Below are 27,592 nucleotides of genomic sequence, written 5' to 3' on the forward strand. Positions count from 1 at the left end.
TACTCTCTATATTACTGTCTACTACCTCTTGCAAACACAGTTTAATACCTGGAAGAGAAAGAAAGAAGAGATCCCACTGTGTTCAGTAAATATAGTCTTAAGTTACTTACCTACCATTTCAGAATCTTGGCAGTTCTACCCCAATCTACCTCTTTGCCTTACCTTATACCTCTCCCTTCCATACACCACATGTTCTAGACACAAAGCAGGCATTCATTCTAATTCCTTGGACCTGAATTCCATGGAAATACCTTGGTGATTTAGTTCGTGCTGTTCTTTATGCCTAACCTATCTTTTCACCAAACTCTGCCTCACTAACTCATGATCATCCTTCAAAGTTTAACCCAAGTGTCAGCTTTTCTTTGAAGCCAGCCTGCCCTTGTCCCTTCCTTGCAGAATTAATTAGATCTTCCTTTCCACAAACTTGAAGTACATTTTTTCATTATATTACTTATCACACTATATTATGTTTTTAATTACTTTCCTAGGTTTTTTCCCACTAGATAGGAGAGCAGGACCAGAGATTTATGTATCTTAAAATTGCTATTGCCATTGCAGTACCTAGTAAATATTAATTGATCATTCATTTATTAATTCGCTCATAATATGTTTTAGATTGAAGCTACTATTTAGAATCACAAATGTGGAACTTTCCTGAAGGAAAGGCGAAGGTATCATGAGGATATACAATAGACAGACTTGGTCTATGCTGGGGGAGATTTAGTTGAGAAAGGAAAAGTAATATATTTGAACTAATTTGTGAACTTTGATTAAGACAGAAACAAAACCAGTGGGAATCTAGATGAAGAGTATTTCGGGTACGGAGCTCCTATCATTCCCCCAACCATTTTCCAACCCTGAGCACAAACGATGGTAGTATGCAGCCATTTTGAGAAAAGAGGCACTGTCAGAATCCATACTGTCTCAGAGGACAGAAGCCCCCTGCCTATCCCTACCCCTGGACTTTACACTAGCAAAAGAGAGCATAGCCTCACAAATCCAACAGATCCATTAGGACAACTGTGACCCCAGCACCCTAGCCCACATAGCACTATGCACTACAAGGGACAAGGGGTTCAGAACAGAAACACCCTAGATATTGGGACGCTTGGCCTCTCCATACAGCATGCACTCTGAAAGGGTGCCACATACCTTTTTTAAGATGTGGTAGAAGGTTAACATGGCAAGAGTATAGGGAGTGAAGGGAGAATAGTCAGAGAGACAGTGGAAACAGAGCAAAGACTACAAATATGAATGTCATTTTAGGATGAAAACATATTCAATAAAGCAATTAAAAGTGGATTGCAGGGAGGCAAGAGTGAGGGCAGGAACATCAGCAACATAGAACTTGCTAGAAGTAGGTATATTCCAGAGACAAATGTCAGCCAGTTTCAATATTGAGTTTAAGAGAATTATAAGGGGCTATTATAAATGATGCTTAATGTGGCACATACAACTTAATGAACTGATGTATCAGTTAGAATGAATAGTAGTGATAGGATGGGGGAATGGCAGATACTGAATTTGGTGTAATTCGGAGGCACCTTTTAGCTATCCTAGTGGAGGTGTTAAATAGGTACTTAAAGAAATAACTAGAATTTAGATAAAGATTAGTGAGAACTTGACAGAATGATAATTAAACCCATCAGCATGAAGGAAATTACCTGCAGCTATTATATTTAAAAGGTAAAACACCTAGACCAAGCCAACTTTTAGTAATTTGATGGAGGTTTGATCATGTGAAGGAGACAGAGCAGGAGTGATCCAGCTTATTGAACTTAGTTTGAAATCATAGAACCTGAAGCATGGAATGTTTCAAAAATCAATGAAGGATAGAGGAGTGAACATGAGAGGTTTATGCCAATGAGTGGATGGTAAGACAAACACTAAAAATAATCTTGCAAATTAAACCATGTGAAGATCACTAGATTCAGAAGTTATTGGATGAAAATTAAATGTAGACAAGCACTATAGAATGTTTTGCCATGAAGCGGAGAATAAAATCCAATAATTGTTAGAAGGCATGTGAGGCCAATACAAGATTGTAAATATCTTTCTTTCGGTATTTATTTCATGGATGAGAAATTTGACTCATTTACTTGTGGATGTGGAAGAACAGATTAAGAGTGAGAGTTCAGAGGTTAACATACAAAAAAGAGAGACTACTTGATAACCTAAAATCCTGAGAAATTTGGTGAGAATAGGCTGATGAAAAAAGAGGTGAGAAATAATCTAGATTTAGTCTGAATTTAGCATTTTCAGAGGATGGAAAGCTTGATATAATTAATTCAGTTGGGAATGATGTTAAGAAATCATTACAATCTTAGTTTATTCTGCCTGAGTTTTGACAATGTCAGTAACTTTATGCTCTGTATCTATAAATCTCAGCTTGTTTGGGGTCCAAAAATGCAGATACACAGCCTAATGCACAGGGTTCTCATAAGTTAAGGTTAACTATGCTTCAAATGTATGGTGAGTACAAAAGAACTTAGACCTTGTTATTTCCAACATCATTTTGTCTAGTTCAGTTTATTGAATCCCCTCACTTAAAAGCCAACAGTATATTCTTTGATATAACAATGTGTGTGTGTGTGTCTTATATTAGTGATGCAAACGATAGACCATCTCTATACTTAATGAAGAAGGGTTGACTTTGTTGAGTCTCTATCCTGATGCAACCTCATATCCAGTAGGAATCTTCAGTCAACTTCTCATACTGTGTGATTGTATTACAGAAAATTAAATAGACTTCTTTCTTTAGGTACCTCACATTAAGCATCTCTATATTTCAGACTTTGAGTATGTTTTTACTGTTTGTTCCATACTTCAAGAGGTAAAATATAGTCAAAATAAAAATTACAAAATTAATAAATGTTCATTTTGAGAACTTGAAAAATGTGGGAAAATACAAACAAGTAAAAAAAAACTCTCATTTTAAAAATCCACATATAACTATGATATATATTTCCTGTGTTACTAATCTTATGTATATATTGTTTAATTTCTCTAAATATAGACAAAAACAGAGAGAGGGAGGGAAAGAGAATAGGAAATCAAATAAACATACAAGTTTGATTTCCACCTTTTCTCTCTTAGTGAAAAATGCCTTATATATTCTGGATATTAATCCTTTATCAAATATATAGTTTGCAATTTTTTTCTCCTATTTTGTTGCCTCTTTATTGATTGTCTCCTTTGCTGTGTGTAAGTGTCTTAGCTTGATGTAATCCCATTTGTCGGTTTTTGCCTTTATTGCCTGTGCGCCAGGTATCTTATCCAAGAAGTCTGTGTCTATGCCGAAATCTTGCAGTGTTTCTTCTTATGTTTTCCTCTGGTAATTTGATGACTTCAGGTCTTAGATTTAGATCCCTGATCTATTGTGAGTTGGCTTTTGTATAGTATGTAAGGTAAAGTTCTTGTTTCATACTTCTGCATGCTGAGTTCCAATTTTTCCAACACCATTTGTTGAAGAAGCTATCCTTGCTAAAGAAAGAAATTTTGCTGGCGAGGATGTGGGGAAAAAGGGACACTAACCCACTGTTGGTGGGAATGCAAACTGGTCAAGCCACTATGGAAGTCAGTCTGGAGATTCCTCAGAAACCTGAAGATAACCCTACCGTTCGACCCAGCCATTCCACTCCTTGGAATTTACCCAAAGGAATTTAAATTGGCAAACAAAAAAGCAGTCTGCACCCTAATGTTTATTGCAGCTCAATTCACAATAGCTAAGACCTGGAACCAACCTAAATGCCCATCAATGGTAGACTGGATAAAGAAATTATGGGATATGTACTCTTTAGAATACTTTACCGCAGTAAGAAACAACGAAATCCAGTCATTTGCAACAAAATGGAGGAATCTGGAACACATCATGCTGAGTGAAATAAGCCAGTCCCAAAGGGACAAATACCATATGTTCTCCCTGATCGGTGACAACTGACTGAACACCAAAAAGGAAACCTGTTGAAGTGAAATGGACACTATGAGAAACAGTGACTTCATCAGCATAGCCCTGACTGTTAATGAACAACTTAATACATTATCCCTCTTAGTAGTTTTTTTTTTATCTGTTCTACTTAATATGACTGGTTTAATTCTGTAATTAATACACAGTTATTCTTAAGTGTTGAAATTTAACTGAAATGTGATCCCTGTTAAACATAAGAGTGGGAATAAGAGAGGGAAGAGATGTACAATTTGGGACATGCTCAAGCTGACTTGCCCCAAATGGTAGAGTTAGAAACATACCAGGGGATTCCAATTCAATCCCATCAAGGTGGCATGTACCAATGCCATCTCACCAGTCCAAGTGATCAATTTCAGTTCACAATTGATCATAATGAAAGGACTAAGAGTCAAAGGGAGCACATAAACAAGTCTAGTACCTGCTAACACTAACCGATAGAATAATTAAAGGGGAGAGTGATCCAACATGGGAAGTGAGATACTCAGCAGACTCATAGAATGGCAGCTGTCCTAAATAGCACTCTGGCCTCAGAATCAGCCCTAAAGGCATTCAGATCTGGCTGAAAAGCCCATGAGAGTATTTCAGGCATGGAAAGCCAAGACACTCTGGCAAAAGATCTCTGTGAGTGAGATCCCAGTGGAAAGAACAGGTCTTCAAAGAAGGAGGTACCTTTCTCTGAAGGGAGGAGAGAACCTCCACTTTGACTATGACCTTGTCTAAACAAGATAAGAGTTGGAGAACTCAGAGGGCTTCCATAGCCTTGGAAACTCATGATTGGAGCCTAGGGAGATTACTAATGCCATAGACAGGAGTGTCAATTGGTAAAGTCAACAACAGGAGTCACTGTGCACTTACTCCTCATGTAGGATCTCTGTCCTTAATGTGCTGTGCATTGAGATTTAATGCTATAACGAGTACTCAAACAGTATATTTCACTTTCTGTTTCTGTGGGGGTGCAAACTGTTGAAATCTTTACTTAATGTACACTAAACTGATCTTCTGTAAAAAAAAAAAAAAAAAAAAGAAATTATCAATTCCCAACTTGACTCTCACTGGGATTAAACATGATAATAGGTCTGATCTGATTTCATCATCATTTAAAAAAAATCATCTTTTATTTTTCACTTTATGTTTCTGTGTGGGAGCAAACTGTTGAAATCCTTACTTAATGTATACTAAGCTGATCTTCTGTATATTAAGATAATCGAAAATGAATCTTGATGTGAATGGAAGGGGAGAGGGAGTGGGAAAGGGGAGGGTTGTGGGTGGGAGGGACAGTATGGGGGGGAAGCCATTGTAATCCATAAGTCGTACTTTGGAAATTTATATTCATTAAATGAAAGTTAAAAAAAAAAAGAAAGAAATTTTAGCTAATTTGTCAAAGATTAGTTGGTTGTAGATGTGTGGATTAATTTCTGGGGTGGATAATCTTTTCTGTTGGTCCATATGTCTTTTCTTGTGCCAGCATCAGGATGTTTTGATTATAATTGGTCTGTAATATGTCTTGAAATCTTTGGGATCCCTTCAGCTTTGTTTTTATTGTTTAGCATTGTTTTAGCTATTTAGGTTCTCTTGTGACTCTATATCAATTTTAGGGTAGTTTTTTTTTTTTTCTAGATTCGAGAAGAAAAGCTTTGATATTTTTATTGGGATCACATTCAATCTTTAATGTTCTTTGGATAGAATGGACATTTTCATGATATTAATTCTGTTCACAACAATGGGTTAAGTGGTGATTAAAAATAGGCACTCTAAAATGGGATATAGGCATGCCAAGGCAGTCTAACTACTGTGCTATAACAACTGACCTTAACATTTGTTACCCAGAATAATTCCCTTAATATTCATCCAGGCTGTTATATGTATCAATGATCCATATCTTTTCATTGTTGCATAGCATTCCATGGCATGTATGTACCACAAACTTCTTAAACATTTGCATGTTGCAGGACATCCTAATTGATTTTCCTTTACGGCTATCACAAATAAAATAAGCCTTATCAATTTGGTTAAAAAAAGAAATGGACTAAGGGTATGAACAAGTATTGTTCTTTTATACTGAGATCTTTAATTTACCTATATTATTATTTTTGGTATAAGATGTGAGCTCACTTTTTTTTCTTTTTTTTGACAGAGTGGACAGTGAGAGAGAGACAGAGAGAGAAAGGTCTTCTTTTTTTACCGTTGGTTCACCCTCCAATGGCCGCCACGGCCGGCGCACCACGCTGATCCGAAGCCAGGAGCCAGATGCTTCTCCTGGTCTCCCATGTGGTGCAGGGCCCAAGCACTTGGGCCATCCTCCACTACACTCCCGGGCCACAGCAGAGAGCTGGCCTGGAAGAGGGGCAACCGGGACAGAATCCTGCGGCCTGACCAGGACTAGAACCCTGGCGTGCCTGCGCTGCAGGTGGAGGATTAGCCTATTGAGCCGAGGTGCTGGCCCTGTGAGCTCACTTTCTGTACCTCCAAGTATGGTAAAATATTTCTAATGGTTGAGTCCACACATAACATTTCCATTTAACTCAAAATGAATACAGAATGCAAAATTCATCATCTGCAGAGGTTTCAACAAGAAATATACTCATGCTAAACCTTTTATGATTTTTGTCAAACTTGCTTACTGATGACATGGTCACACATTGCTTTGCACAGAACCCATCATCTCAGTTCTCTGCACTATATACATTCTTTGTTTCTCCTGTCTTCTTGGTTTAATTTCCATTTCCTCTCCCAAAATATTCTAAATTCTCATCCTGGACTTTTGCATCTTTTCATACCTGAACACACCTATCTAAGTTACTTATCAATTTGTCTCTTGTACAATAATAAATATTAAGTTCTTTTTAAAAGTAATTCTAACAAGGCAGTTTTTTTTTAATTGATTTTAAAGGTTAGCTTTTTGCAAATGATTCATAGAGTTCTTTTTCATTCATATATATATATATGTATATATATTTGATATACCTAGCAAATATTGAGTTAAAAAATCAAGACTTCTGTAGTTGGAATATCCAGTCTCACTTTTTCAAGCAAATGACAAAAGTATCCTTGAATTTGATCCCAAAAGGAGTCCATTTCATGGTTGGTCATATGTAGACAATTAATAAAGAAAATTCCTAAATCTTCCTTGAAAAAAAGTCAAAGTTATACTGTGATACTGACTCATACTTACAGAAAATAAATTTGTGCCACTGGAGACCACCATAAGGACATTTTCTAAGTAATTTTTGTCTCTGCATCTGTGTTATTACACTACACAGAATGGAAACCATACCCAGCTTGGGAGTTTTGATTTAGCCACAAATGTCACAAAGCAATGAGACATCAATTGCCTGCTCTTCAATAAGTTATTGCTCAGGATCCAAGCCTTTCACAAACATTAATGTGAGCTGTCTATACATAAAGCATACATTTTAAAGGGTGAAAATTACATTGCTATTCTCAAATGAAGTGACTGTATTATGCTTGCCACAATAAACACACACATTCTGAAGTGTTTGCATAAAAGCTTTGGCTTTAAAATGTAACTGGTTGTGCAGAAGTGATTCTGATATTTAAAAATCTGTAAAGGTGTATAGCACATGCCAATTTCTGTTGAACATATCCCAAGTACTTAACTTCTCAGGTAAGGGGACCAAAGAAGCCATGGTTAAGAGCCCAAATTATTTTGTTGGATCATTCTGGAGAAAACAATTTATGATTCTGGGAGACTATTCAACATTTCTCCAAGTGCTCTTAGTTCTAAATTAAAACGCTGCTGCCCAGGCACAGCTGCCTCCCTGTCACTTATTTCAAGGACCAGAGATTGACAGACATTGTTGTTTCTGTTTTTTCCTTTAGCTCAGTCCAGTTTGAGAAACCTGCAGACAGAAACCTTATCTAAGTTGTCACCATTGTGCCTCATCACCCTCAAACAAATGGTGAGAATGAAAGCAGAACACAGATAAGTAAAGGCCTTCTGAAACAGATTGTTGACAAAGATTGGCCAAGAAGACTTGCCAAATTTCTTGTTGCATAACCCTCCACCCCATGTTCAACAAGAAAAATCCATTCTGTTAATGATTTGACATTATAAATTGCCTCAAACATTTCCAACCATATTTAACTAAAGGCATTTCAGAAAGATAACATTTTCAAGAAATCTTTTTTGTCCACCCCGCATGCATATATAGTTTTCATTGTAATTATAAATATGCTAAGAATGTAAAATTGATTACAACAGTAACTTCTTCTGTCAGAGGAAGTTGTAGTAGCTGAGCTACTTCAAGTCTACAGTGCATCCAAGCCAAGATTACTGAGTTATTCACCTGCACAGACAATTCATCTCTGGGTAATTGGTAGCAGTAGGAAAATTGTGAGACCATCTGGCTTTTATTTTTCAGTTACACCTGATATAGATTCAGCAGGTCAAAATGTGAAGGAGCAGACATTCTTCTCTGACCGTTCAGAGGGCTGCAGTGGTATCACCTGCCATCTCTGTAACTTCTCCAGAGGACAAGGAGATAGCCTCACAGTTGCCTGTTTCCTTACTAGTTGAAAAATGGTTTTAGTTAAGGAGGAAAGGATGCCTTGTTTGCCATGGGGCACTGTGGTTCAATGTATGTTTATTCCTTTTTAATCTAATTTGTTTTGTTCTTACTGAGGGCCTGTGAATGCTTCAGGGATACAGAGATGGCTTAACTCTGAGTGATATTTGTCATAATAAAGTTTTCTTTCTGAACACCCTTTCATCACTGGTGCGGCTGCTACAGAAGACAAATTGATAAAAGGATGAAAACAAACGAATCCAATCAATAACATCTGTAATGAAGATTCAGCATAGCTTTGTTCTTCAGTCCTGGTATTATCCAACACTAGTAAATCCTGTCATTCTATTTCTCTTCCCTTTATTCTCTCCTTTCTATTTCCATTTCAGATGACCAGGATACTATGTGTTTCTAGGACTGTCTGAAAGTACTCTAAGAGAGCTCAGATTTTAAACCACTCCAAGCAGCTAAGCCTGCCTTACAATGGTTGGGGGGGCAAGCAAGAAGCAGAGCCAGTGTGTATGTTCAGTATTCTGCATAAACAACAAGGGATCCTTCTCTTCTCTCACTCCCAGATTAGGCTATTGCTTAAACTTTGATTGAAAGCTACCGAGCAAAACCACAAAAGTAACTAATAGAAAGAACTAACTATGTAAAGGTCACTTGATCTCTGGACACAGAAGTGCTGGTTGTGGGGCCTGGATGTGTATGCACCGAGCTGTGGCACACAGGGGTGTGTGTAGTTATGGGTGATGCAGATATCTCTATTACCCAAAGAGCTGGGTCAACTTGCACATCCGAATCCCAGATTCAAATACATATCCTTGTTGGTATTTGTTTGCATGTGAAATAGAATAAGACCAATGGAGGGAAGGAGGGAGGGAGGGAGGGGGGAAAGAGAGAGAGAGAGAGATTTGGAAGTGTGCAGGAGACATGGGAATAGGTGAGGTAGAGAGGTGGCCAAGACAGAGTCAAAGGAACTTGCAAGTATTCCATGGAATTTCCCATTTTCTGTTTAGAAAAATTGTATAGAAGAATGACTTGCTTGTGATCCATGAGAAAGGACCACTGAGCAGAAAGAAAGCAAGGGTATCCATGGATTTTTTGGCGGCAGAATGTGGGGAAAAGTGATTTAGTTGTGAGAAGACAAGAATTCCAGTGAAAACTATTCTGATTTTGCAACATCTCTTCTAAACAAGGAAGGAAAAGGAAGTTGGGAAGGTGGGAACAGCTTATATGGAACTAGAGTGTTTTCTCTCAATTACTCTCTTCCTGTTTGGAAGGGCTAGAATGTTACTTCACCAAACAGCACTAGGTGAATACTGATATGAGAAAGGCAAGCACAATTAGCAAAAACGACACTGGTTCCTTTTGCTTAGGGTCTTCCTATGTCGGGAAGACGCCTGTCCTGGTGCCCCTTTGTTGGCAAAAATTCCTTAAGTTACAACTGAAGTTCTTTATATCTCTTTGAAGACAAAAAATAGTTAAGTTACACTAGCTTATACTAGTGTTATTTTTTCAAAATATGTAATTGCCCTTTAACCAATGAAATTATTATTTCACTAGGTCTTGATAGGCATTACAAAGAAATAGCATCTAACAGAAAGGATTACAGAATGTCTTGGTGCGTCATACATAGTAAGTATTGTTTTAAGAAATTTTGCTTCAGTTTCTGTGTGTATGTGGAGTAAGATATGAAACACATTTCTCCCCATTTTTTTCACAAATGTTGGAAAGTCACTGTTCACAAACAATAGCGCTCTGAATAATATGAAGAGGGTAAACATCTCCCAATTCTAGTTGAATTCTAGTTTCGGTTGTACTAAAAAATAACTGAGCGGTTAGATCCATTCACTTTCCTCAGCTGTAAAATAAGGGCATTATTTAGATGATTTCCATGATCCCTTCTAGCTGTGAAATTCAGTTGCTAGATTACCTTTAACTCAGTGGATGACATGGTGATTAATGAAGAGTTGTTCACGGGTTGAGGCTTTGACTTGGCCTTTACCTTGCCCAAGCCTGATTCTCTTACTTCAGCAGAAAAGAAGAGCAAAATCCTCTATTTTATTCGAATGATGAACGGGAAGATTAATAATATTCCTTTTATAGGTTCCTTATATCTACATTAAAGAGTGAATCTTTGACCCAGCTGTTAAGATATCATTTGGGATGCCACATCCCATACTGGAGTACCTGCAGTTGAGTCCTGACTCCACTCCTGATTCCAGCTCCTTGCCAGTATACACACTGGGGGGCAGCAGGTGATGGCTATAGAATTTAGGTCCCTGCCACCTACTTGGGAGATACAGATGGAGTTCTGGGACTCATAGCTTAGGATTGGTGGCATATGAGGAGTGAAGATTGTTTCTGTGTCTGTCTCCAACTTTCTTTCTCTGTATTACAAATAAATAAATATTTAAAAATAAAAATTGAAAAATGAATTATCTACATTGAGAACCCAATGACATTATGTTGGAATTTTGTGTCTGGCTAACAAAATTCTTGGTAGCCAAAATTAACCTATTTTTGGTGGTTTTTTTTTTTTTCACTTTAATCTTTCCATCACTCACTGAGGTTGAATCAGCAGGCTATTAGTTTGCCCAATGTGTAATCTCAAGTGCCGTGGAACAAGAGCTCACAGCCACTAGATTTTCTGACTGTGAGATTTACTTTTCATTTTTATTCATAGGGTACTGTCAATTCTGCTTTTAAAGTAAAAACATAACTGTCTGGTAATGAATTTGAAATCTCTTAAGGAGAACATATTTTAATGCATCCTACTAGTGTTGAAAAAATACATCATTGCATATTGGAAATGTATCAAGTTTTCATTTTTCAGATTGTGTTTATAGTATTTAAATTGGTGGTCATTATACTTTGTCTCTAGATCAAGTGATTAGGATTTATTTTAATATTTCTATTTTCTTAGAGAAAAAGATACTTAGTCTTCAGAAGTGAGGAATGGATGAACAGCAGGAAGAAAAAATGATTATCAGCAGGACAAGAAATATTGTACCAGTGCCCTTTTAAAGATGCAGTGGGGAGGCAGTTCCTTTGTCACCATTTAAATGTTCCTTAAATGGCGTTTTTGTATGCTAATGGAAATAAATCCTAGAAACCATCCCTTAATTGAGCCTCTACCATGCAAAATCTACTTTTGAGAGCACAGTTGGATTTATATTCTTGAAAGAGCTTTACTTTTGGGAGGAGACGTGTATCTAAAGGTAGATAGTTGGAGTTTTATATATTTTGGCTCTTTATCTGATTCTCTTCCTTCATTCTGACACTTAATACGGGTGTCAAAAGTTATCAGCTAAAAACATAAACCCAATACGCCATGCACCCAGCCTACCTGGGGAAATTCTGTCCTTAATACTATAGGGATCAGGGGAGGAAAAGACAGCAACTCGTTTAGTTGTATACACCATCCAATTAGTTTTGCTTTCTTGCCCGAGTAAGACAATTCCTCCTCAAAATAAAAGTTATCCATTTCTCCCCACTTAGCAATTTCCAATGCAAGCACTTGTGGCACATTATGAACAAATTAATCATGTGGTGAACAAAGGTGTTGGCTGAAATTGAAGAAGCATAGATTCAAACTCCCTTCCCAGTCAATATTTTGGTTGATAAACTCAATAGCATTCTCTTTATCTGGATATATATCAGATTCTAAACTTCAAGTTTGGTTCTAGTAATAATAAGATCAATAATAGTAATAATAATAATAAACACTCTATCCTAAAACAATAGATTGTTATAGGGAAAAAATAAAACAGCATATCTCCCCTTCTGCAGCTCTAGATTTTTTCTTATGAAAACTGTATATTTATTTGCATACCACTTTTCAATGTGTTTTTATCTACCAGTTAACGGGAATAGACTCTGTAGTCTCTTGTAAAGAACTTTAAAGTCCATGCTGTGCTTGATGATAATTTCAAAAAATAGTATACTTGATAAATTTCCACAAGTTCTACAGCTACAAATAAAGAAAAATCTCAATTACTTTTAAAACTACCTCTCTCTGTATTAGATTAGAAAACCACTAATAGCTTCTGAGCATGATTGTCTAATATTTTATTCAGGTCTTGCTTAGCAACACATTAAAATCATTACCTGACTTTTAAGAAAGAGGAGTTCTTTTTCCAATTAAAAATAAACCTACGGGCACGCCCCAGCTCTTATTTCTTTTGTCTAGAAATGCTCATTTGACTTTTAGATTAGGGTATAAAGGATATCAACCAGAGAAAAGTGATGTTCCTGGAGGTGACATTTTTCAAAGTTGGTTTGGGCAGTGCTTAGCCACAAAATTAGCCTTCTTGTTTTTATACTATAGTTACCAAAACAGCCAAAAAATATATACCACATAACACCTAGGATTCTATTATATATTTTCCAAGGATCATTAATTCTCTTTGGAATAGTGGCAAGCAAGTGCTCTAAATGAGAATCTCATAAAACATCCTATGTTAAAATGAAAGTTCACAGATGTTGCTTTGGGAAATTGTAAGCTGACTTAACACAATTTGTCACAAATCAACAGGTCTCTATTGAAGTGAACTGTAAGATCACAAGATCTGAATTGTTTGTAGACAAGCTGAGCCATAGCATGGTAATCAGTATTTTGCAATTGGAAGATGCTAGGGATAAATTTTAGCTTTGAAATGTCAGTTCTGAAAGGATAAAGAAAAACACATGGACCAATGCATTTTGTGGCACTTATTCGACATTGGTGGAATTCCAAAGCTTTGTCCGTATATATAACTTATTTGAGAAAATTTCTTCCCTTATTGATACATGACTGAATATATTGCTTGTCATCTTTCTCTGTTTAACAAGATGTTTTTCTGTAAAATGCAAAGAATCAAAGCAAAATGCAATACACGTTATCCTGTCTATTGCTTTGCCAATACAGGTAATTCACAACATGTATTTTGGAGATAATTTTATAGCTCAGAATGACACAATCTTATTTCAGATTTAAAAGATGGGTCTTTGTGTCTTAGAAGATTGAGAGAACACTAAATAAGTGTAAGGCAGTTTTGTTGTGTGGAATTCAGCTTTGCTCCAGCAGACAAATGCTTTTGTAAGATCAATGACTACACTATATAATTCTCGAGCTTGTTTTCTATTTTCATACAGTATGGTTCATGTCTATGGCCTAAAGATACACTGCAATTTTGTAATCTCACACTTGATGGAATAACACTGAAATAGCTCTATTAAGTTTTGTTAAATTTTTTTGGAATCTTAGAATAATATAATGTTTCAAAATAACATTATAGGTACACAAGAAATTCAGAATCAGTCTATCAATCACTGAGCCCATTTTAGTGGCCTTTTGAGCAAACATCCACACAAAATTTGTAACCAAGGGAGTATTTCAATTTTATTTAGAACTTCTGATTATTTTAACAGTCAAAATAAAATGGAATCATTTAAAAAATAAATAAATGCCCGGATCCTCTAAGACCAAAAATTGAAGGTGAAATAAAATTTTGAAGATACTTAGATATTTATGTTTAATACTCCATTAGTTACACACATTTTAAAATATGTAGTCAGTGATTTTTACTTCTGCAGATTTCTTCCTTGATGTTTTTAAGGCAATCTATAGATATGGAGGGTTTTGAAAATATCATAAATTCCTCCATAGTGGTTTTATTACATTTTTAAATTAGTTTTTCATGATTTATTGACATCTCATTAATCAGAAACTTGCAAAGCTACTTTACTAATAACAATAGTTGTGTTAGTTTTGTTATATAGAATATAATGTTATCACTAGTTTACTTTAATACTTTTAGGTTTTTAAAATGTTATTTTAGTTATTTAAATGGGGGAGGAGAGAAAGAGTGAAAGAGAGAGAGAGAGAGAGAAAGAATGAGAGAGAGAGAGAGAGAGAAAGAGAGAATGAGAGAGAGAGATCTCCCATCCATCCACTTAGTCTCCAAATGCCCACAACAGTGGAGTATGCCTGGAGGAACCTGAAACTCAACCTGGATACACAGAGTGCTGATGAGGTGGGAGAGAGGGTATATGACTATCTTTTCTCTTCCTGAATTTCCATGATCTTTTTATATTCCACGGTTTCTTTTGATGGTAATTGTTACCTCCTATTGTTGGATCATCACACAGCTAATGATTGAGAATGTATTGTGTTATGTATTAAGAAATCTGTAAGTAGCTTTTGCTCTTTTTGATTTAGCAATGCAGGGGTTTACCAAGATTTTGTCTGTCTTTCTACTTTGCCATCTATAGTGAATCATTGGTCTGCCTTCCTGGTCAGAAGATGGCTATAGCAGCACCAAGGAATAATCCTCATGCTATAGTCAGTCAAAGATAGGTAGAAAGATTAGAGGCTGGGGTAGGATGCTGGTGGCAGAGGAGGGACAAAGATTTTATCTTAACAGACATGCTTTCATCAGGGAGAAAATTATCTCTAGGTACCTTTCAATGGACTTCCTCTTGGGTCTCTACTACTTTTCAGAAAAAAAAAAGCTAGAAAATTAAGTATATTGGGATTCTTTTATTTTTATTCTCATAACTTTATCACTCTGACATTGAGGGATGAAGGACTGGATATAGCCATAGGGTAGGAAATTGCTGCTATCACCAAATGGGTTCTCTGCATAGTCCCTAATCAATGACTCCCATTCACAGTGATAAAAAAAAGTCTTCCTTTTATTTTTGCCAATGGTATAGACAAGTCCAAAGTAAGGAGTTTAGAGAGGCAACTGTCAATGTAACTGTAGTAAGTGTTCCAATCTGTTTATGTTGTTCTTAGTTAAATAATGTTCCTGTCAGAATCATTCTTCAATCTGTTCCAATGATGCCACCTTGCAACTTCTCTAGTGACTGGGCATTCTCTATAGCACATAGGGGCTCTTTCACACTCATCCTCTCTATCTTTAACTCATCACACTTCCCTTCAAGTCTCTGCTTGCCCTTTTTCATTTTCCTTACTTCCACTGTGGGTTTGTCATCAATGTTCAAAAAACCAGGAGTTGAAGGAAGTAGTTAGAAGGAGTGAAAAAACAAGAAGGGATTGGAGGTGGGTTGGAACTGGGATTTTGGAGCCAAGAACTCGGGCTTTTTCCTTTCTTTTTCTTCCTAAACATGAGTCAGCTGTATACCCTGTTGGTGAATCAAGAAAAAGCTGGTGCCAGCAGATGTGGTGATGACTGAAGGATGCCAAGTTATTAGCTGAGGCAAAAATAAAAGAGCAAAAGGAGAGAGGGGAGGGAGTGATACTGCTGTGACTGATGACTGAAGAAGATGCAGGCTTATTTGCCAGGGAACAATCTGGCTTGGTTGGGTGTTCCCTGAATAACCGGCAGGCATGGAGAGGGAGAGGCATGGGGTATGTGTGTGAGAGGGAGCAATTTAGGACATTTGTGCTTCTCTGTCCCTCTCTGAGGCACATACCCTCCTAACATTTCAATGTATTTTGCTGGACTTATAGATGTCCTCCAACATGACTTTTCACAATTCACATGGAAGGCCATTACCCACTAGAAAATAAGTTGTTAAAAAAACATCAGTGCTCTTTAAAACTTTTCACTGGTGAGACTGTGCAGTCTAAGACAATATCCCCAGTGGATTCCTCGATCCTTCTTTGAAAATGGTCTCTGTTTCTTCTCTCGTGCAGATTATGGGCATTTCTTGTAGGAGTTTATAGAACGGTTTCTCTGCAGTAGGGCTGCAGAGCCCTCTCTCCAACCCAAAATTGTTTTTGTTGATGGCACACCTCCCTCATATCTACAATGAATAGAAGGATTTTAGAGTTGGCTCTCAGTTCTGTATACCATGTCTGATCTGGGGAAAATGTCCTGAAATTGCAATGATTCTTGGGTTTCTGAGATAAGCCATATGTGCTGGAATTATATTATTAATTCATGTTGCTGCTTTTTGAAGCTGCTGTGTGCCAATCAGAATGGAAGCATTTAAATATTTTCCTTGTCAGCCCTGCAGTATCAGTGCATACTGGTGTAACAACAGCTCTGGCATCACCCTAGGTTAATATTGCCATCAAGATTTTGGCCTCTTCTCACTGAGGACCTCCTCTCACTGAGACACCAGACAATTGGCACCTCTTAGTATCAGGTTTTCAGTAACAATGTAATTCTAGATTTATACACTTTAATATTTCTTTCAAAGTCTTTTTTAAAAGTAAATTAACAATGGGATCTTAAACTCCCATGGATGCTAAAACTGATTAGTTAGAGAGCAATATGTTTGATTCACTAATGAATTTATAAAAATAATGTAGCTTTGGACACTTGTTGAAGAGGAACTAGGGCTGTACTAGATGTCCTAGATGCTTTATTGACATATGAGATTTAATTCTCACTTTTATTTAATTCCATAATCTTTGACTAAAGGTTGTTGAGGAATAACAAATGTGACATTGACTCATGACATACACTACAATGTGTACAACTTTGTATAAACATAAGCCAATGTTTGGTTTTGGAAAGATTTTATACAAATATGAGCCAAAGTTTAGTCTGGAAAGTCAGTTTGTACAGACATAAGCCACCCACACAGATCATACTCTCATTTCAAAAAACATTTGTCCCTGGGTACCCATGGGAGTTTGGTTCCAGAATCTCATGGATGCCAAAATCTGCATATTCTCAAATTCCTTATCTTAAATGGTATAACATTTCCATATAACATACATCTATCCTCTTGTATACTTTAAATCCTCTCTATATTATTTATGAAACCTTAATGTGGTTCCTAAACATTGCTATATCTCCATGGATCCAGTAAAATAGCTGACATATGGCACATCCAAGTTTTGCTTTTTGGAAATATCTAGAACTATTTTAGAAAATATTTTCAATCCATGCTTGTTTGCATTCTTGGATGTGGAGCCAACCAGAGAGAGAGGGTCAACTGAATTCAGAGTTTAGAGAATGAGACTAAGGCTTGATGGAGAGAATACAACCTTGAGCAAGAGAGAGACCTAATGTGAACATTGCCTTTGCCACTTTCTTGCTGTGTGACTTTAGATTCAGCCTTACTTTCTGGGATTCCTTATTTTGCATATAACGTGCCAGAATTTGTTCATTGTTCTCAGACAACACCGTGCCTCCTGGGCTGAATGTGGACGAGGCCTAGAGAGGATAGCTGGTATCCATCTGAAATGAAGACTGCAGACTGAGAAAGAGAGACAGGGGTTTAACCCAAAGTGGGATCACTTGTCTAACCTTACTAAGAATAGGAGTTAAGAGTTAACTAAGCAGTTAAGTAATTGGCCTTATCTTACTAAGAGTTAATTGGCTTTACACTAAGAGTTAATTTCACACACTTACTGAAAGTGTGAAAAGTGAGGAGATAGTCATGCTGCTCCATCTTCCTCATTCACACAGATATGTTTAGGGAAGTCATTTCACTTCCTTACACTTAAAATCCACTTCACCACAGTACTTGTGACTTTAAACCAGAGGGAGGGAATCCTTATTCCTGGTCTTCCTCTTATGCTCTATCTTTGCTACTCTTTTGCTTCAGCTCAGTTTTTAGTCTGTTCTTTTCTTGCTTTGAAGTTTTCTTAGTAGAAGAGTTTTTGAATTTTAGCTATTGTCTCCTTTAACATGAGTTATATTTTGACTAATAAATATATAATATGGGGGCCAGTGCTGTGGCGCAGTAGGTTAATCCTCCGCCTGCAGAGCTGGCATCCCTTATGGTGCTAGTTCTAGTTCCGGCTGCTCCTCTTCCAATCCAGCTCTCGGCTGTTGCCTGGGAAGGCAGTTGAGGATGGCACAAGTCCTTGGGCCCCTTGCACCCTCATGGGAGACTAGCAAGAAGCTCCTGGCTCCTGGCTTCGGATTGGCGCAGCTCCGGTCATTGCAGCCATCTGGGGAGTGAACCAATGGATAGAAGAGCTTTCTCTCAGTTTCTCCCTCTCACTGTCTGTAACTCTACCTCTTAAATAAATTTAAAAAAATCTTAAAATAAAGATATATAACATGAGTTATATATTTAACATCAGTTAAATATATAATATAATATATATATAATGTATATATTTTAAAGATTTATTTTATTTATTTGAAAGAAAGAGAGACAAAGAGAGAAGTCCTCCATTTGCTGGTTCAATCCCCAGGTGTCCGCAATGGCCAGAGCTGCGCCTAACCAAAGGCAGGAGCCAGGAGCTTCTTCTGGGATTCCCATGTGGGTGCAGGGACCCAAGCACCTAGGCCATCTTCGACTGCTTCCTCAGGCCATAGCAGAGAGCTGGATCAGAAGACAAGCTGCCAGGACTACAACCTGACTGCACCCATATGGGATGCCGGCGCTTCAGGCCAGGGCTTTAACCCGCTGCACCACAGCACCGGCCCCAACATCAGTTATATTTTGTCCTCCAACTAGGAGATTTAATACATTGCTGGTAGTCTCTGCTGCTCCCTATTGGCATTTGCACCCTCAGAGCCACCACTAGCAAAACTAGTAGGTAGAAGAGCAGAATTTGCCCTCCAATCATAATAGAAATGCATTTCTGTACAGATAATCTTTTTATTTGTATACAGAGGTCATCCCATTTGGTTGAATGGAATAAATTTGTCTTATCAGCTTTTGTTTTCTTTGCACTATATACCATGTCAGAAAAATGAATTGACACTAAGTCATGATGAAAAAGTGAAAAAGTGTTAAAGGTCATGGAAGTGGTACTAATTCAAACTGTTCTGTGCTCATTGCCTATCTACATCCTTGGCATAGAAAGTGAGTGATGGGTCTGCTATCACCGGGCTATCATGTGTGTCTCTTTGTGTGTACATATGTGTGTGCATGTCTGCAAAGGTGGCAGAGGTTAGGAGCCTACCCAGAGAAGAATGTGAAACAGCTTGTTGTCAGTCCAGGAAAATTTCTAGTTTAAATTATAAAGGGTCAAAAGTCCAGAACTCACCTTGAATATTGCAAAGTGCTCATTTGTGAAACATTCTCAGTATCCAAAAAAAGAAAAGAAGTAAAATCAAATGTTGTCCACGGTTCAAGTCAGATCTCATTTCTCAAAATCACAGGTGTGTGATTTGTGTGTTGTCTTTTCCTAGTGAATACAAAGTATTTGCTTTATCTTAAGTACTAAGGGCTTCTTTTATAGGTGCTCCTATTATATTTGAAAGTATACTTAGCTGAAGAGCATAATCCAGAAAGAACCTGTTATGCATTGGGTTTATTAAAACCAGGGAACTTGCTCTTAAGGAAGCAGCATTTTTAAAATTGGAGTCTTCATTAAAAATAAAGCAAAAGACATCAAACCAAAACACAACACAAGTCTTTGTGGTTCTTATATGTGGGTTGGCTTTTTAGAGACTAGCATGGTGTTTTGTGTTACTGATGTGTACTAACTTTCATGAACCACAAATCTTGAGGGACTTGACTGCAGCCAAGACAGAGTAAGTGACCGGGAATAGTCCACTCAGTATAAACAGTTATCAAACTGGACGTAATATTTGGAAGAACTGTTTTAGACATTTGATAAGAGGCAACACAGGACTATGATCTCAGAAAGAAAGAAAACAGGCAAAGCAAGCCGTGTGATTAACATGACTTTCTGCCTCGAAGCAGTTTCTAGATTGTAAGTGAGGGAGGCAGAGTCCTAGCAGAGCATAATCATCTTGCTGGGTATAGAAGCAGAGGTTAGAATTATGGGCTGTTGGGTGAGTTAAAATGAGCACCAAAGGGGAAACTTGTTGAAGTGAAATGGACACTATGAGAAACAGTGACTTGATCAGCTCTTGTCCTGACGGTTGATGTACAATGTAATACTTTATCCATTTTAGTATTTTTTTTTGTTCTAGTACCATTGGTTGAACTCTGTAATTAACACACAATTGTTCTTAGGTGTTTAAATTTTAATGATCCCTGTTAGGAATTTGGAAAACATTATGCTGAGTGAAATAAGCCAATCCCAAAGGGACAAATACCACTTGTTCTCCTTGATAGGTGACAACTAACTGAGCACCAAAAAGGAAACCTGTTAAAGTGAAATGAACACTATGAGAAATGGTGACTTGATCAGCCCTCACCCTGACTGTTGATGAGCAGCTTAATATGTTATCCCTCTTAGTATTTTTTTGTTTGTTCTACTTAATACTTTTGGTTGAATACTGTAATCAATACACAATTCTTCTTAAGTGCTGAAACTTAACTGAAAAGTGATCGCTGTTAAATATAAGAGTGGGAATAAGAGAGGGAAGAGATGTGCAATTCGGGACATGCTCAAGCTGACTTACCTCAAACGGTGGAGTTAGAAACATACCAGGGGATTTGAATTCAATCCCATCGAGGTGGCATGTACCAATGCCATCTCACTAGTCCCAGTGATCAATTTCTGTTCACAATTGATCATAGTGATAGGACTAAGAACCAAAGGGAGCACATAAACAAGAATAGTGTCTGCAAATACTAGCTGATAGAATCAAAACGGGAGAGAATGATCCAACATGGGAAGTGAGATACACAGCAGACCCATAGAATGGCAAATGTCCTAACAGCACTCTGGCCTCATAATCAGCCCTTAAGGCATGCGGATCCGGCTGAAAAGCCCATGAGAGTATTTCAGGCATGGAAAGCCAAGACACTCTGGGGGAAAAAAAAAAAAAAAAAAAAAAAAAAAACTAAATGAAAGATCTCCACGAGTGGGATCCCAGTGGAAAGAATGGGTCATCAAAGAAGGAGGTACCTTTCTCTGAAGGGAGGAGAGAACTTCCACTTTGACCATGGCCTTGTCTAAATATGATCAGAGTCAGTGAACTCAGGGGGCTTCCATAGCCTTGGCAGCTCATGACAAGAGCCTAGGGTGATTACTGAGGCCATAAACAAGAGTGTCAATTTGTTAAGTCAACAACAGGAGTCACTGTGCACTTACTCCTCATGTAGGATCTCTGTCCTTAGTGTGCTGTACATTGAGATTTAATGCTATAAGTAGTACTCAAACAGTATTTTTCACTTTATGTTTCTGTGTGGGAGCAAACTGTTGAAATCTTTACTTAATGTATGCTAAACTGATCTTCTGTATATAAAGAGAATTGAAAATGAATCTTGATGTGAATGGAAGGGGAGAGTGAGTGGATAAGGGGAGGGTTGCGGGTTGGAGGGACGTTATGGGGGGGAAGCCATTGTAATCCATATTCTGTACTTTGGAAATTTATATTCGTTAAATAAAAGTTAAAAAAAAGAAAGGCAAAAAAAATTGTAATATCATAGACTACAGAGAAAAGAACTGAGCTAAAACTAAATCCACCTAGGAAGTGTTTTTTCTTTTTTTAAATTAAGTGTTAAGTTGTGAGTAGTGACTCAGTGAATTGGGTGGGTGATAAAAGTAATTCGACTCTACAAGTCATACATTTCTGACATTTCTTAAGAGGTAGGAGTTGTAAGAGCCTTGCTAAACACTGTGGGCATTCAATGTAGTCCTGAGTTTACATATTAGGAATAGGTCTACTATAGACTTAGAATGAGAAATCACATGGACTTACCTTCACAATCAAGGTGTTCCACTATTATATTAATTCTCCAACAAAGGAACACTCAACCCTCCTTAATGACTTAAAAATATCCAACTAACAAGAACATAAAGTATATAATCCTTAGCATAACATAAAGCCTCACTATAAGGCATAGATGAAAAGAATCATGTTATCAGCAAGACGGAGAAACAAAATTTATATATATATATATATATATATAAGACCCAGAGACGAAAGAGCTTAAAACAGCTATTTAAATATGTTTCAGAACATTTATTTATTTATTAGATATTTATGAGGGAAAGAAAGCACTTGCTTTGCTGGTTCATTCCCCAAGTTCTTGCAATTGCTGGGACTAAGGCCAGGCAGAAGCCAGGAGCTGGAAACTCGATCCAAGTGTTCCATGTGAGTGGCAGGAACCCAATTATTTGAGCCATCACTGCTGCCTCCAAGGTTCTAAATTAACAGGAAGCTAGAATCTGCAGTCAGAGCCAGAAATCAAACCCAGACACTGACATGGGATGCAGGCATCTTAACCTGAAGGCTAAATGTCTGCCCCTATTTAAGAATTTAAAAGAAAGTATGAACCTGATAAATAGATGAAAAATTGCAATTGTGAAATACAAATTTTAACATATGGAAATTCTGAAATTGAGAAATGCAGTAACCAAAGCGAAAAATTGGTGATTTACATCCCATAAATATTAAAGCGTTCTCCTAATTTGCTATTTTTCACATAAGACTATGGGAAAATATTTGTAATACATATATCTGACAATAAACTTATGTGATATGTGTAAATAATGATCATAAATCAATTTTAAGCCCTTAACAACTCAAATTTTGATAAACTGACAAAATACCTAAACAGGCGCTTTGAAAGGAAGATAAACAATTGGCACATGAAATATGTTAACACCATTAATTATGAGTTGTTAATATATACCATTGTACATTGGTGTAAATGTATAAAATTCGTACATCTAGTTGAAAATCATTTGGTAGTTTTTTTAAAAAATGATTTATTTATTTGAAAGGCAAAATTACACAGAGGCATAGGCAGAGAGAGAGAGAGACAGGTCTTCCATCTGCTGGTTCATTACCCAGTTGGCCCCTCAACAGCTGGAGCTGTGTGGATCTGAAGCCAGAAGCCAGGAGCCAGGATCTTTTTCCAGGTCTCCCTCCGACGTGGGTGCAGGGGCCCAAGGACTTGGGCCATCTTTTGCTTTCCCAGGCCATAGCAGAGAGCTGGATTGGAAGTGGAGCAGCCAGGTACTGAACCAGCACCCATATGGGATGCTGGCACTGCAGGTGGTGGCTTTACCCACTACACCACAGTGCCAGCCCCCGTTTGGTAGTAATTTTTTGAATTATAGTTACCTACCCTTTGAGTTAACAATTCTTTCAGGTATTTATCCAAGAGAAAATAAGATACATATTGACAAAAGTACTTTTTTCAAAATTGTTTGAAGCAGTTTTATTCAAAATAGACACAAACCTGAAAAAACTCAAATTCATCAATGAGCAAATGGATAAGCAATCATAATGAAGTACTACTCAATAGTGAAATTAAAGAACCGTGGATACATGTAAACACATGAGCTAGTTGGAGAATATTATATTGAATGATATGTAAACTTTTTAAAATGATTTATTTATTTATTTGAAAGGCAGAGAGAGAAAGAGAGAGAGAGAGAGAGGTCTTCTATCTGCTGGTTCACTCCCCAGTGGGCCCCTCAACAGCTGGAGCTGTGTGGATCCGAAGCCAGGAGCCAGGAGCCAGGAGCCAGGAGCCAGGAGCCAGGAGCCAGGAGTTTGTTCCAGGTATCCCACATGGGTGCAAGGGCCCAAGGACTTGAGACATCCTCTACTGCTTTCCCAGGCCATTGCAAACAGCTGGATCAGATGTGGAGCAGTGGGAACTCGAGTCAGTGCCTATATGGGATGCCAGCACTTCAGGCAGCAGCTTTACATGTGATGACACAGCTCCGGTCCCAATATGTCAATTTCAAAAGTGTTTGTTGGTACATTTTGTAATATAATTTTATAACATGCAGAATTTATCTTTGGTAAAAAATAAACGAACTACAAAAAGAAAAACCAGAACAATTGCTGCCTCTGATCAAGAGTTTTGGGAGGAACAAGTGCAAGGGACATTTAGGAACTTTCTGCAATGGTATCAATGATCTTATAATAGATTTGGCCATTACACCAGTGAGTGTATTATTATTATTATTTTTTAACAGGCAGAGTGGATAGTGAGAAAGAGAGACAGAGAGAAAGGTCTTCCTTTTGCTGTTGGTTCACCCTCCAATGTCCGCCACGGCTGGCGCACCGCACTGATCCAATGGCAGGAGCAAGGTACTTCTCCTGGTCTCCCATGGGGTGCAGGGCCCAAGAACTTGGGCCATCCTCCACTGCCTTCCCAGGCCACAGCAGAGAGCTGGCCTGGAAGAGGGGCAACCGGGACAGAATCCGGCGCCCCGACCGGGACTAGAACCCGGTGTACCAGCACCGCTAGGTGGAGGATTAGCCTGTTGAGCCGCGGTACCGGCCAAGTGTATTATTTTGTCAAAAGGTATTGAACCTTTACATTTAAGGTTTGTATAATTTATTGTATGAAACTTATACTTCAATTTAAAATAGAGGTACATTTGAGATAATTCGATTCTTTGTCTTTTTGTTGTTATATCAGACTAAGATTGGGTTTACTTTTATGCCTGTGATTTGAAATATATAAGCTAAATAGAATACCATAATTTTATGCAAGTTTGTTTTAATTATATTGTACTGTATAAACTGACTTATTTAAAGTCTTAGCCATGTCTAATAGACATAAAAACAAAGTCTATTGACCCATCTAATGAGAGGATAGCAAACAGCTGACTTACAACACAAATTTAGATGGCAGTGTGTTACAGCCCTGGCATAAGCTCAAATAAAATAATGTTACACCCTGCAAAATGGTCAGAGCCTTGTGGGTTGTGTTAGAAAATGTGTCACTCAACAAGGGCTTTGCAAAATTGTCAAGGGTCAGAGTTCTGGCATTTTCATTTCAGATCACTTTAGCAATTTTTACTTATAGGTTCTGCTTCAACAAATACAACTACCCTTTCCTTTGGTATAGACTTAAAGGAGTAATTTGATCCGAGAATTTTGCCAGAGAAGAGAAGAGAAAGGTACAGAGAAATAGACTTTGTAAAGAAAATTTTTAAAAGTCTACAATAAAAGAAAAAAAAAACACTGAACCCAAGTTCAGGTTGGTGTCACTAGGCAGGCATAGCTATCATATATCCCTCACCATGACATGACAAACCACACAAATGTGTTTCATTGCTGCACCATTATTGGGACAGTAGTTTTGCCCACTCTTTAGTCTCCAAGTGTTTCCATTATAGCTCACTATTTTTAGGAGCTAATAGACAGGGCTATAATAATTTGCTTCAGGCTGGCATACCAGGTCTCAGTCAGAGAGCCATTTAGAATAATAGAGCATTGCCTGTTTCAGATGCTTTTAGTGTGTATGTATGTCTGTGTGTTCATATAATCTAAAAATGTTTGCTGTTGCAAAAAATTACATTTGATAACAGATTGGTTTCTAATATGATACAGTCATTTTTATTTACCTACACCAAACACTAGAAAAAAGTCAAGTCACTGAAAAATGTCTTTTTGAAGAGGAAATGTGTTAATTCATATTCATTTCCATTAATTCTAGTACCTAGTGGGTGTTTAATAAGTGTTCACTGACAAGAGCAAAACAGCAGTTCTATTTATTACACATGGCATTGTCTTCAGCCTTCTATAAATGTGCTTCTGTAAATGTGATTTATTCTGAAAACAGTGAGTTAAAATAACTGTAATATTCTAAACAATGTTTATGTCATGCTAAGCATATCTTGGATGTTAATCTCAAGAAATAAAATTTCTTGTGTTTCATGGAGTTACAATTGGTTTTAAGAGATCTTCTTTCTCAGAAGACATAAAATATTTGTATACATAGTTTTAAAGGTATTTTATTGAGTATTGATGATTTTTGGAACTTGATGACACCCAAACAAACTGCTTTGTAGGGGCTGATGCTATGCCATAGTAGTCTAAGCCTCACCTGTGGTGTTGGTTCATGTACTGGCTGCTCCTTTTCCATTCCACCTCTTGGATATGGCCTGGGAAAGCAATGGAAGATGGCCCAAATGCTTGAGCCCCTGCACCTGTGTGGGAGACCTGGCAGAAACTCCTGGCTCTTGGCTTTGGATCAGCCCAGCTCTGGCCATTGCGGCCATCTGGAGAGTGAACCAACAGGTGAAAGACCTTTCTGTCTCTCCCTCTCTTTGTCTGTAACTCTACCTCTCACATAAGTAAGTAAGTAAACAAGTAAGTAAGTAAATAAATAACTGCTTTGTAGTCAAACAGTCTTCCTATGTGGAACTGCTTATATAACCCCATGGGAAAGTGTGCAATGTTGAGGATAGGCCTCAGGCTTAGTATCTCTTGATAAAGATGAATGAAACACTGTGGAATGGGGCTGATGATAATTCATGCTACTTCGAAGCAAGTACTGCATGCTTGCCACTGGTTGTACTTTTGTTTTTCTTTCTCTTTCTTTTAAATCCACCTGAGGGGCAGAGAGACAGAGAGGCAGATAGAAAGATCTCCTAGGAGCTGATCCACTCCCCAAATGCCTACAATGGGTGAGGCTGCACTGGGGCAGAAATAAGGATCCAGGAACTCAATCCAGCTATCTCACAAGGGTGGCTGGGGCTTGACCACTTTAGCCATCACTTGCTGCCTCCCAGAGTCTGCCTTTGCAGGAGGGTGGAATTGGCAGCTCAAGCTCGGTTTAAAATCCAGGTTCTCTGAGAGGCGATGTGGGCTTCAGCATGAAGTCAAATGTTCACTCCACATTATTCTTAAAGTTAACAACAACTATGTATTGCAGATATAAGTTTCCCTAGGAATATGACCTTCAGTCACCTAAATGCCTTGCCCAAGATCAAACATATAGTAAAGGAATTTTAATTTGCCATCAGGGGAAGCATGAAAAATTAGTGAAATAAGAAATTAAGATCTTCTCATGCAATGTATTTCTAGAGAAATAAATGTGAAGAACATCTTTCTGAAAAACTGGGCCCTGACACTAAGGGCAAATCAAAGCCTATCATGCCTAAGACCCAGATTTATATTCATCCAAACTGCAGAAAGACGTATCAGAGTCCTTAGATATGATCCCTTACGTCTCTGGCTCAAGACAGAAGTGAAATGCATATTGTTAAAAATAATTGATGCTTTTGGGGTTTTTAAAATAAATTTTTATTTATGTGTGTGTGTGTGTGTGTGTGTGTGAGAGAGAGAGAGAGAGAGAGAGAGAGAGAGAGAAATATGAATCTTTCATCAGAAGCTCATTCACCAAGTGACTGCAATATGTAGGTTTGGGTCAGGCTCAGCCCAGGAACCAGGAACTCAATTTTGTGTGTTCTCAGACATAAGTAGCAAGTGCAGGGAGTTGGACCTGAAGCAGAGCACCTGAGACTTGAACTGGTAGTACCACATGGAAAGCACTGTACGTGGCAGGCTAACCCACTGTGCCACAATGCCAGCCTTAGCATTTTAGTTCTTAG

General features: G+C 37.7%; 2 long non-coding RNA genes across 3 annotated transcripts in view; both read left to right on the top strand.

Annotated features, from left to right (window-relative positions):
• Positions 1-3,624, top strand: part of LOC138843784 (uncharacterized) — a 66,084-nt gene extending 62,460 nt beyond the window's left edge. The window contains exon 4 of the long non-coding RNA XR_011378768.1: positions 1,267-3,624. This is a non-coding gene — a long non-coding RNA (uncharacterized lncRNA). The remainder of the gene's footprint in view (positions 1-1,266) is intronic.
• A 3,359-nt stretch (positions 3,625-6,983) lies between these two features.
• LOC127492026 (uncharacterized) overlaps positions 6,984-27,592 on the top strand; it is a 30,007-nt gene continuing 9,398 nt past the window's right edge. For both annotated transcript variants that reach the window (XR_007920953.2, XR_007920954.2), the window contains exons 1-2: positions 6,984-7,887; positions 10,060-10,131. This is a non-coding gene — a long non-coding RNA (uncharacterized lncRNA). The remainder of the gene's footprint in view (positions 7,888-10,059; positions 10,132-27,592) is intronic.

This window comes from Oryctolagus cuniculus, chromosome 9, assembly GCF_964237555.1.
Source record: "Oryctolagus cuniculus chromosome 9, mOryCun1.1, whole genome shotgun sequence".
Classification (NCBI taxonomy): Eukaryota; Metazoa; Chordata; class Mammalia; order Lagomorpha; family Leporidae; genus Oryctolagus; species Oryctolagus cuniculus.